The sequence below is a fragment of the Bombina bombina genome, chromosome 4, assembly GCF_027579735.1.
Source record: "Bombina bombina isolate aBomBom1 chromosome 4, aBomBom1.pri, whole genome shotgun sequence".
NCBI lineage: Eukaryota > Metazoa > Chordata > Amphibia > Anura > Bombinatoridae > Bombina > Bombina bombina.
Window position 1 is genome coordinate 198,557,605 of NC_069502.1, and position 12,992 is coordinate 198,570,596.

A 12,992-nucleotide genomic window follows, 5' to 3' on the forward strand; every position below is an offset into this window, starting at 1 on the left:
TTCATTGTTTTGTACAGGCTTTGGTTCGAATCAAGCCTGTCATTAAGTCAATTTCTCCTCCTTGGAGTCTAATTTTGGTTCTGAGGGCTTTACAGGCTCCTCCGTTTGAACCTATGCATTCTCTGGATATTAAATTACTTTCCTGGAAAGTTTTGTTCCTTTTGGCCATCTCTTCTGCTAGAAGAGTTTCTGAATTATCTGCTCTTTCTTGTGAATCTCCTTTTCTGATTTTTTTTCTGATTTTTCATCATTCATTGTGTCCTAATCCTAAGAATTCTCTGGAAAGATCTTTACATTCTTTGGATGTAGTAAGAGCTTTGAAATATTATGTTGAAGCTACTAAAGATTTCAGAAAGACTTCTAGTCTATTTATTATCTTTTCTGGTTCTAGGAAAGGTCAGAAGGCTTCTGCCATTTCTTTGGCATCTTGGTTAAAGTCTTTGATTCATCATGCTTATGTAGAGTCGGGTAAATCCCCGCCTCAAAGGATTACGGCTCATTCTACTAGGTCAGTTTCTACTTCCTGGGCTTTTAGGAATGAAGCTTCTGTTGATCAGATTTGCAAAACAGCAACTTGGTCTTCTTTGCATACTTTTACTAAATTCTACCATTTTGATGTTTTCTCTTCTTCTGAAGCAGTTTTTGGTAGAAAAGTACTCCAGGCAGCTGTTTCAGTTTGATTCTTCTGCTTATAATTTCAGTTTTTTTCTTTATAAGATTAAAACTTTTTGATTTGGGTTGTGGATTATTTTTTCAGCGGAATTGGCTGTCTTTATTTTATCCCTCCCTCTCTAGTGACTCTTGCATGGAAGTTCCACATCTTGGGTATCTGCTATCCCATATGTCACTAGCTCATGGACTCTTGCTAATTACATGAAAGAAAACATAATTTATGTAAGAACTTACCTGATAAATTAATTTCTTTCATATTAGCAAGAGTCTATGAGGCCCACCCTTTTTGTGGTGGTTATGAATTTTTTGTATAAAGCACAATTATTCCAATTCCTTATTTTTGATGCTTTCGCTCCTTTTTTATCACCCCAATTCTTGGCTATTCATTAAATTGAATTGTGGGTGTGGTGAGGGGTGTATTTATAGGCATTTTAAGGTTTGGGAAACTTTGCCCCTCCTGGTAGGAATGTATATCCCATACGTCACTAGCTCATGGACTCTTGCTAATAGGAAAGAAATTAATTTATCAGGTAAGTTCTTACATAAATTATGTTATTTGACAATGTATATAAATTTACATTAATCTATTGTTATTATTACTGAACACCAAAAATTATTTGCATTAGCTAACAAGGTTGTGCTTACAGCATTAGTAAAAATGTTCGTCAACAAAGTCTAGAATTTTTTGGTTTACATAACAACACTTTAATATAACGTTTTTGCAAATTTTACATTATATGCAAATGTTCATCATCAAAATTTTAAGACGACCTTTCATAAAACATTCTGTATAATATTTTATAGATGTGCAAATATTCTGTATTATTTAATATAATGTGTAAAAATAAACTACGTATGTCCGTTTTTCATTATATTCTACTTTGGCACTTAGTTGCCTATTCCCTAAAGGCAGTTTTCTCCGGTATTTACAAATGTGGAATTTTACATTAACATGTTATATATAAAAAGCGGTTTAACAGACATATATTTTTCTCTTTTGTGTCCGATTGCCATTATAGTTAATTTTGGCACTTAGTTGCTTGCTTTCTAAAGAACTGACAGGAAAAAAAACTGAACTATTACTCCTCATTGGATACATAACAGCATGTGATTGAGACATACAAAAACGGACCTGTTTGGGAACTTCTGCACACAAAGCAACTTGAAAGGGAACTGAACAATAGAACAGTCTGGTATTGGTTGATACTATTTTTCAAAATAATGTGTTTTATTGGCTGTTGATAAATCAATTGTTTAGGTATGAATTCTACATTCTAACTTGGATAAATTGTATACAATCTTACACATATGTTAACTAGGCTTTAGTTTAATTGTAAGAGTAAGCTATATTCTTTTATATAAAGCTTTTAATGATGTTTTTTATGATATTGGGGGTAAATCTGACCTCATCCAATGAGGTATCAGATAGCATTCATGCTTGTGTATTTAAAGCTGCCTGCGATGCGGTATTGTATATGACTTTCTGTAAGCCATACTATATTTTAACTGCTCTTGAGAAAGACGGTATAACTGTTGAAACGTGTTGAGCTGAATAAAGCTACCTTTTATATTCAAAGAACCTTGTATCTATTTTTCCTGACCGTTTGTGAAGCTGTTTATCCAGTACTATTCTGTGAGTATTTTACACTTGTTTACAAGGTGTTTGCAAACACCACGCCAATGTGATATCTCCTAACAGACACAGATACAGTCCTTTTGGAGGAATCGTGGAATACACAAAGTGGAATCTTCTGGAATCCCCTACGAATCAGCGCCTCCTTCTACAACCTACATCAATTTAACAGCCTTTGGGAGAGACTGTTGGAAGGCAGCGGTTCTAATAAGAGGGGAGTGCTTATCCATATTGTATACTTTTTCTTTTTGTCTACATAAATAATAGTGCCTACTGTGTGTCATCTTTCCATCATGATTAGCATGGGAGGTGACTATTTCCAAAACGTTTATTTGCCCTGCAGATTGTAAATCACAAACATTCATAAAGGTTCATTACAAAGCACAGAAACAAAGGCACCCAGGTATAACATTACCTGGAAAATATTCTTAATGTGATCTCTTCCACAGATCATACATGTAAATATAAAGCATTGATGATGTCCTTTCTGGTCTTCATATGGTTGAATGCTCAGAATGAAATTAGTAAAAATATATACATTTGGTACCGCTCATCATATGTGGGAAAAGCTTGTTAGTCCGTGCTTGTATGAGGATCATGAGATGTTTGTACCATTGGGCCAGATGGAGGAAGTTCCCAATTCAAGTCTAGGTTCTGAATGCTTAGTATTCTGTAATGAAGTTGTTAGCTCATATTCACATTCCAGAAATAGTAGGCTTTGTTCTGGTGAACAATATTGTCCAACAGGTGAGATTTTTCAAATTAAAACTAGAATGACATATGAGAGTATATATGTGGTTTATTTAGTTGAATGCATTTGTGGAAATCAATAATGCGGGTGTACGAGTAGAACCAAAAGAACAAGATGGGGGAGCATTTGAGGAATATAAAAAAGAAATTTGACAGAGTGTTTCTCATCATAGTCAATATAAACATGAAGGATATATTTGTGATTACAAATATATATTTATAAAATATCTCCAATTGAGTTTATTCCTAAATCAATTTATTATAATCGTTTCATTAGACTGCGCCAGAGAGAAACTTACTGGATATGGAAATTAAAAACTTTGTCCCCAGAAGTTCTCAATGAAAATATAGACTTGGTGGTTTTTTAATTCACAATATTAGGGAATGGTAATAGGTTTTTGTATGTCAGACACCATAGAATTAGAAACCGTTTTGTATATTGATACAAAATAGATATATCAGACACAATAGACAATAATATCACTTTTTTTCTTTTTGGACAGATGGATTTGCCATTTTCACTCATAGTATTTTTAATGGTGGTCCATGACTTAATATTTATTAATAAGGAGGATTTGGTGTTTAGTAGGTTCATTATGTTTTTATACCACTGGATGTCCTCATGGTGTAATATGTTTTGCACAATGCATGGGTTCACACACTTCTCCTGTATGAGGTCACAGGCTGATGTTTTGGCTGGTTGGCAGGGAGTAATCATGTCCTGGGAGATGTACCGTTAGTCTTTGCGCTATGACCAACGCCAATTGTGACGGGTGGTCATATGATGCGGAAGGGGTGATACGCTATTGGGATATGATGGATCCCAGAGCCGTTGCATCAGTAGGGTTATGTCCTTTGTCCGGTGGACACATGTAAGGGAAGTGATGCTTATACAAGCAATAGTTTTAAGCAAGTGACATAATTTAAACACATTTTATGGTGCTTAAATCGCTTAAGCCTTTGTAATAGTTTTGAAGTGGGTCATATTATGTAAATGTCCAATAATGTCAACACATTAGGCGTGCGTGTTAATCAATAGCACAATGTATAAGAGATAGCCCTCAATCATAGGACAATTTTAGATGTTGTAAATGTATACCCAATCAAAATGAGAATTGGATAATGGTAGTGCATATATAAATGTTATCATGTGGTTTGTTTTTATATACTGCCTGAGGAAACAGCACCAGCAGCACTGTGAAACGTGTTGCAGTTGTATTGCTTTTATATATTTTTTTTACTTGAATAAATTTCCCTTTTGAATATATGGGTTACATTAATTAAGTTTTAATGATGTGGTGAGCTCTTGGTTTAGACTGCACTGCTATCATCCATCTTTGGACCTGTGATCCTATACATCGGAGGGAGACAGCTTGGGGGGGGGGGGGGTCTTTGATACATCCATCCTGCATAAATTGCACTGTATTATAGTGCAATACTTTTGTGAGTATACCTCTACGGTGGAATAATATTTGGGTCTTGGTGTGCAAGATGATTGCCTGATATACTGTACCATTGGAGCACCTTCTTGCTTTCTGTATTTCAGTATATCTGCATACATGTTTTACATTACGTCACCACTCGCATGCCAGCTGACAGAACTGAAGTGCAAAAAGACCTGTGTAAGCTGCGAGGCAGCAGTATATCATATCATAGCTTACTAGTCCATACAGGTAGCAATTGTGTTAAAGATACACACTGATCCTTCCCCACCACTGCTGCGCAAGTTTAGGCTGCTCACCCTCCAGCTTCCCTGGTTCAGAGGCTCCCAGAGCGCCCACTCTTCCCAGTTTTACGCTCACCTCCTGCAGCCCTCCCCAGCACCGACCATTAGTTTTGTTCCTTTTTCACCATGCACGAGCATGAAACATTGTGCACAAACCAAGTCACCCACAAACCCCTTTGTACATGAGATGATGTCACTGAAAGTACAGCGGTCATTTTAAAATGGCAAACTAAGTGCAAGAAACTTTTTTGAACTACATAGAAAAACAAAATGATCCTGGGGATAATGTACTACAGGATAATCAGGTGGCAAGGATTCCAATACAGTAAGGCTTCTTTTAGTGTAGTGTCCCTTTAAATTATCAAATTTGCTTTGCTCTTTTGATATCCTTTGTTGAAGCATATACCTAAGTAGGCTCACAGGAGAGTGTGTATGTCTTAAGCACAGTATAGCAGCAGTGTTTGCAACAGTGTATAACATTGCTATAAACATTGTTGCAGACACAGCTACCATAGAGTACTAAAGACACGTGTACATTCCTGAGCTAATCAGAGACTACCAAGCTTTACTCTTCAACAAAGGATACAAAGGGAGCAACGCAAATTTGATAATATAAGTAAATTGGAAAGCTGATTCAAATTGCATTCTCAATGTGGATCATAAAAGTTTAAGTATGTTTTTAACTTTCCTTTAAAAGCTCCTGGGTAAAGTTGTTTAGTTATTTTTATAGTTGCACTTGCATAGTAAAAAAAAGCAGAACATAGCCAATCAACATCATAAGTGATTACAAATATATATATATATATATATATATATATATATATATATATATATATATATTTATTGCGCTTCATTGGAAATAATTAAGAAATACAGGAACATAAAGATGGAGCATACATCAATATAGACAATAGACTTGTGCAGTCAAGAAATTTAGTGTTTCGGACAAAATTTTCATAATAACTATCTGGGGAAATGTGTTTCCCTGAATATACGTTGGCTGCACTATTTGTTATTAATTTAGTTTGAACGGAATGAATACTGAATTTTAGTTAAACATTTACATTCGTTTTCATTAAATGCTAATGAAAAGCTGCTAGCAACATACAAAAAATTAGATGTGAAGTTTTGTTAACTGCTGCCATCTTGTGGCTTATTGTTATAATGTCATTGCTGTAATATGTTACCTGTTCCACCATAGAGTAGATGTTAGTTGATTTGACTGCAACATGGTCCATTGTGCACTTAGTTGGTAGTGTGTTCATTGCTATACAATAAAAATATGGGAAAACCTTATTTTAGCCTTAAAAATACTTTTTTTTAATAACAAAGAAGCACTATCATTGTAGACTTTTAAATTATCACTATTATAGGAAAGTACAACTCCAAGGATTGGTTTAGCTTGACAATAGAGCGCTTTTAGTTAACACCTTAACTTTAAATTACAGTGCTTTTAGTTGAAACCTTCACTTAAAGGGACACTGTAACCAAAAATTTTCTTTCGTGATTCAGATTGAGCATGAAATTTTAAGCAACTTTCTAATTTACTCCTATTATAAAATGTTCTTCATTCTCTTGGTATCTTTATTTGAAATGCAAGAATGTAAGTTTAGATGCCGGCCCATTTTTGGTGAACAACCTGGGTTGTCCTTGCTGATTGGTGGATAAATTCATCCACCAATAAAAAAAGTGCTGTCCAGAGTACTGAACCCCAAAAAAGATTAGATGCCTTCTTTTTCAAATAAAGATAGCAAGAGAATGAAGAAAAATTGATAATAGGAGTAAATTAGAAAGTTGCTTAAAATTGCATGCTCTTTCTGAATTACAAAAGAAAAAATTTGGGTTCAGTGTCCCTTTAATACATAGCTTTTAACCTTTTAATCTATTTCCTGCTATAGATGGATGCAACACATTGTGAAGGGATTTTTTAATATTACTATCCTGTTAAGTCTCCAGGAAATGTATCCAACTTGTATGTTAAGTAGATGCACAGTATACCCTTGAAACATAACTGTATCTTCAGTACTGTATATGCAACTTAGAGAACCGTAATCTATGATGCCCACTTCATAAAAGACATTTGTTTCTTAATTTTTTTCTTAAAAATGTATAAGCTAAAAAAAAATGCTGTAACATATATACAAAACACAAAGCATAGACTTTATCACAATCTACAAAACTTATCTATACTGCATATGGTTTTATGATCATGTTAATTAATGTAGAGAAAAATATAAGTTTTTAAGGGAAAATATCAATTGATACCCCACTAATGATCAAATACTATTAGGGATATATCAGGTACATTTTATTATATACTGACCATGCAACAAATTATGTGGGGGGTGCTCCTGTACGTAATGTAAATATGTAAAAAAAAAGGGGGCGAGAGAAAGTGGACACACTGGGGAGCACTCAAAGAGGAAAAAAATATTTTAACAAAATAAATGAGAGCAGGAAGAGGGAAACCCTAACAGGAAAATAAATAAAACATTACTTTTAATAATCTAATTAAATATAAGGTGTAAATGAGGTGCATTAATACTTAGATTAAAATCTGAGTGAATATGAGTCAGCAACCACGTAGTAATCAAATAAATGCAACTAGTATAGTAGTAAGTAAGGTAGTAGAATCACTATAAACCTACTAAAGCCAGCCACCTAAGAACCAAACACCGGTACCATCGACCAGAAGTAGAGGTATATCCTCACTACAATTATTAAATAAAGATGTAGGTTCGAGAGTAGTCAGCACAACAAACAGAATTGGCTGCAGAGTGTAGTACCCACTGGCAACAACGCACCAGAAAGATTATATATATATTAACAAAAAAGAGGTATGACCTTTGTTATAATACACTAATAAAGGTGCAGGTTCTGAGGGGTAATGATCTGAAGCAATACGAGTTGTAGTATTAAAGTTCAAATTCGGACCAAATGGCTACTCTCGAAACTACACCTTTATTTAATAATTGTTGTGAGGATATACCTTTTGACCGATTGTACCCTTTTTTCATGTTAATTAATGGCTTCACAAGAATACTTAAAGGGACACTGTACCCAAATTTTTTCTTTCATGATTCAGATTGAGCATGACATTTTAAGCAACTTTCTAATTTACTCCTATTATCAAATTTTCTTCATTCTCTTGGTATCTTTATTTGAAATGCACAAATGTAAGTTTAGATGCCAGCCCATTTTTGGTGAACAACCTGGGTTGTCCTTGCTGATTGGTGGATAAATTCACCCACCAATAAAAAAGTGCTATCCAGAGTACTAAACCCCAAAAAAGCTTAGATGTCTTCTTTTTCAAATAAAGATAGCAAGAGAATGAAGAAAAATTGATTATAGGAGCAAATTAGAAAGTTGCTTAAAATTGCATGCTCTTTCTGAATTACAAAATAAAAAATTTGGGTTCAGTGTCCCTTTAAAGGACCGGTAAAAACAGTAGATTTGCATAATCAACAAATACACGATAACAAGACAATGCAATACCATTTAGTCTGAACTTCAAATGAGTAGATTTTTTTCTGACAAATTTCAAAGTTATACCTATTTCCACTCCTCCTGTATCATGTGACAGCCATTAGCCAATCACAAATGTATATACGTATATTCTATGAATTCTTGCACATGCTCAGTAGGGGCTGGTGACTCAAAAAGTGCAAATAAAAAAGAATGCATGCATTTTATTAGTGGAAGTAAATTGGAAAGTTGTTTAAAATTGCTGCTCTAACTAATCATGAAACTTTAATTTTGACTTGAGTGTCCCTGTAAAGTCCAAAACTTCCTAAAGGAATACAGTGCTATCAACATAGAGTCCAGTGATGACACAAAGTATGAAATTGTAATCTACTATGAAGTCATTGCCTGTTTAACTTACTCCATTGCACTGGGTGTCATTCTTATGGTATGATAGTTTATAACTTCCTTAGGCTGGAATGTCATGGACTTTAATTTCCCCTTTGAGCACTTGGTTTTCATGCTCCTTTAAACTTATCCTTCATGTCCCTTTAAACAGCAACACCTTCTGATTACTTGAGAGTTCTTGTTTTTTAAATTTTCATATACTGGGTAAGCCTTGGGAGGGCTGTTCTCTATAAACCCCCTATGTTCATCATTATCCTGGTTTCCACTGGAACAATCCCTGCCTTATTTACCTTTTATATTTCACTTGTGCTACAAGACCCAAGGTGTGGCTTTGCCATATAGCTTTGCTATTAATTGGTGTCCAGTTCTCTTTACTATAAAACCACTATTTGCACATGTAGCTGAACAAGACTGTACTATTTACTTACTGTTCTCTGAGCTGTGCAACAGGAGATTGTAACAAAGTGAGTTGACATTAGTTCCATACGCCTAGATTTAGAGTTTTGCGGCCAAAGGGGTGCGTTAGCTACTCGTGCTTTTTTCTGGCCGCACCTTTTAAATACCGCTGGTATTTAGAGTTCACAGAATGGCTGGGTTTTCAGTGCGTTAGGCTCCAAAAAGGGAGCGTAGAGCATAATTTAACACCACTGCAACTCTCGATACCAGCGGTGCTTATGGACGCGGCCAGCTTCAAAAACGTGCTCGTGCACGATTCCCCCATAGAAAACAATGGGGCTGTTTGAGCTGAAAAAAAACCTAACACCTGCAAAAAAGCCGCGTTCAGCTCCTAACGCAGCCCCATTGTTTTCTATGGGGAAACACTTCCTACATCTGCACCTAACACCCTAACATGTACCCCGAGTCTACACACCCCTAACCTTACACTTATTAACCTCTAATCTGCCGCCCCCGCTATCGCTGACACCTGCATATTTTTTTAACCCCTAATCTGCCGCTCCGTAAACTGCTGCTACTTACATTATCCCTATGTACCCCTAATCTGCTGCCCCTAACACCGCCGACCCCTATATTATATTAATTAACCCCTAATCTGCCCCCCACAACGTTGCTTCCACCTGCCTACACTTATTAACCCCTAATCTGCCGACCGGACCGCGCCGCTATTATAATAAAGTTATTAACCCCTAATCCGCCTCACTCCCGCCTCAATAACCCTATAATAAATAGTATTAACCCCTAATCTGCCCTCCCTAACATCGCCGACACCTAACTTCAAACATTAACCCCTAATCTGCCGACTGGAGCTCACCGCTATTCTAATAAATGTATTAACCCCTAAAGCTAATTCTAACCCTAACCCTAACACCCCCCTAATTTAAATATAATTTTTATCTAACGAAATAAATGAACTATTATTAAATAACTTATTCCTATTTAAAGCTAAATACTTACCTGTAAAATAAACCCTAATATAGCTACAATATAAATTATAATTATATTATAGCTATTTTAGGATTTATATTTATTTTACAGGTAACTTTGTATTTATTTTAACCAGGTACAATAGCTATTAAATAGTTAAGAACTATTTAATAGCTAAAATAGTTAAAATAATTACAAAATTACCTGTGAAATAAATCCTAACATAAGTTAAAATTAAACCTAACACTACACTATCAATAAATTAATTAAATACAATATCTACAAATAAATACAATGAAATAAACTAACTAAAGTAAAAAAAATAAAAAAGAACTAAGTTACAAAAAATAAAAAAATATTTACAAACATTAGAAAAATATTACAACAATTTTAAACTAATTACACCTACTCTAAGCCCCCTAATAAAATAACAAAGTCCCCCAAAATAAAAAAATGCCCTACCCTATTCTAAATTAAAAAAGTTCAAAGCTCTTTTACCTTACCAGCCCTGAACAGGGCCCTTTGCGGGGCATGCCACAAAGAATTCAGCTCTTTTGCCTGTAAAAAAAAACACATACAATACCCCCCCAACATTACAACCCACCACCCACATACCCCTAATCTAACCCAAACCCCCATTAAAAAAACCTAACACTAAGCCCCTGAAGATCTTCCTACCTTATCTTCACCATACCAGGTTCACTGATCCATCCTCAGAAGTCTTGATCCAAGCCTCGGAAGTGTTAATCCAAGCCCAAGCGGGGGCTGAAGAGTGACGTCCATCCTCGGGCTGAAGTCTGGATCCAAGCGGCGGCTGAAGAACTCCATCATCGGGCTGAAGTCGGAAGTCCATCATCGGGATGAAGTCTTCTATCAAGCCGCATCTTCAATCTTCTTTCTTCTGGAGCGGAGCGGAGCCATCTTCTTTCCAACCGACGCGGATCCAACCTCTTCAACCGACGCCTACTCGCCGAATGACGGTTCCTTTAAATGACGTCATCCAAGATGGCGTCCCTCGAATTCCGATTGGCTGATAGGATTCTATCAGCCAATCGGAATTAAGGTAGGAAAATTCTGATTGGCTGATGGAATCAGCCAATCAGAATCAAGTTCAATCCGATTGGCTGATCCAATCAGCCAATCAGATTGAGCTCGCATTCTATTGGCTGATCGGAACAATCAGATTGAGCTCGCATTCTATTGGCTTTGTTATTTTATTAGGGGGCTTAGAGTAGGTGTAATTAGTTTAAAATTGTTGTAATATTTTTCTAATGTTTGCAAATATTTTTTTATTTTTTTTAACTTAGTTCTTTTTTATTTTTTGTACTTTAGTTAGTTTATTTCATTGTATTTATTTGTAGATTATTTAATTAATTTATTGATAGTGTAGTGTTAGGTTTAATTGTAGATAATTGTAGTCATTTTATTTAATTAATTTATTGATCGTGTAGTGTTAGGTTTAATTGTAACTTAGGTTAGGATTTATTTTACAGGTAATTTTGTAATTATTTTAACTATTTTAGCTATTAAATAGTTCTTAACTATTTAATAGCTATTGTACCTGGTTAAAATAAATACAAAGTTGCCTGTAAAATAAATATAAATCCTAAAATAGCTATAATATAATTATAATTTATATTGTAGCAATATTAGGGTTTATTTTACAGGTAAGTATTTAGCTTTAAATAGGAATAATTTATTTAATAAGAGTTAATTTATTTTGTTAGATTTAAATTATATTTAATTCAGGGGGGTGTTAGTGTTAGGGTTAGACTTAGCTTTAGGGGTTAATCCATTTATTACAGTAACGGCGAGATTCGGTCGGCAGATTAGGGATTAATAATTGAAGTTAGGTGTCGGTGATGTTAGGGAGGGCAGATTAGGGGTTAATACTATTTATTATAGGGTTATTGAGGCGGGAGTGAGGCGGATTAGGGGTTAATAACTTTATTATAGTAGCCGTGCAGTCCGCTCGGCAGATTAGGGGTTAATAAGTGTAGGCAGGTGGAGGCGACGTTGAGGGGGGCAGATTAGGGGTTAATAAATATAATATAGGGGTCGGCGGTGTTAGGGGCAGCAGATTAGGGGTACATAAGGATAACGTAGGTGGCGGCGCTCTGCGCTCAGCAGATTAGGGGTTAATTATTGTAGGTAGCTGGCGGCGACGTTGTGGGGGGCAGGTTAGGGGTTAATAAGTATAATATAGGGGTCGGCGGTGTTAGGGGCAGCAGATTAGGGGTACATAAGTATAACGTAGGTGGCGGTCGGCAGATTAGGGGTTAAAAAAATTTAATCGAGTGGAGGCGATGTGGGGGGACCTCGGTTTAGGGGTACATAGGTAGTTTATGGGTGTTAGTGTACTTTAGAGCACAGTAGTTAAGAGCTTTATAAACCGGCGTTAGCCCAGAAAGCTCTTAACTACTGACTTTTTTCTGCGGCTGGAGTTTTGTCGTCAGATTTCTAACGCTCACTTCAGCCACGACTCTAAATACCGGCGTTAGAAAGATCCCATTGAAAAGATAGGATACGCAAATGACGTAAGGGGATCTGCGGTATGGAAAAGTCGCGGCTGGAAAGTGAGCGTTAGACCCTTTAATGACTTTAAGGAGCCTCTAACGCTGGTTTTGACGGCTACCGCCCAACTCTAAATCTAGGCCATAGTTCTCACTAATATGGGCAGCAAGCTGGATGCCAAGATATATTATTGCACATATGCCAAGTGTGGATCATCTTTTCATGAAGATACTTAGCTAGTTTAAAAAAAAAAATTAAAAAAATTTCTTGAATACAGAAAATATATTGATCTGAACAGAACATAGGTTATTGGTGTATATCTGACAATTCTATCACAATATAGCTTTGTTTAATTGACTTACCTGTGGGTCCCCTTCTAAAGCATGTTTTGTGTTTTTTTCTTTTTCATTATCCAGATGTAGCTGATACTAGCAAATAATACGT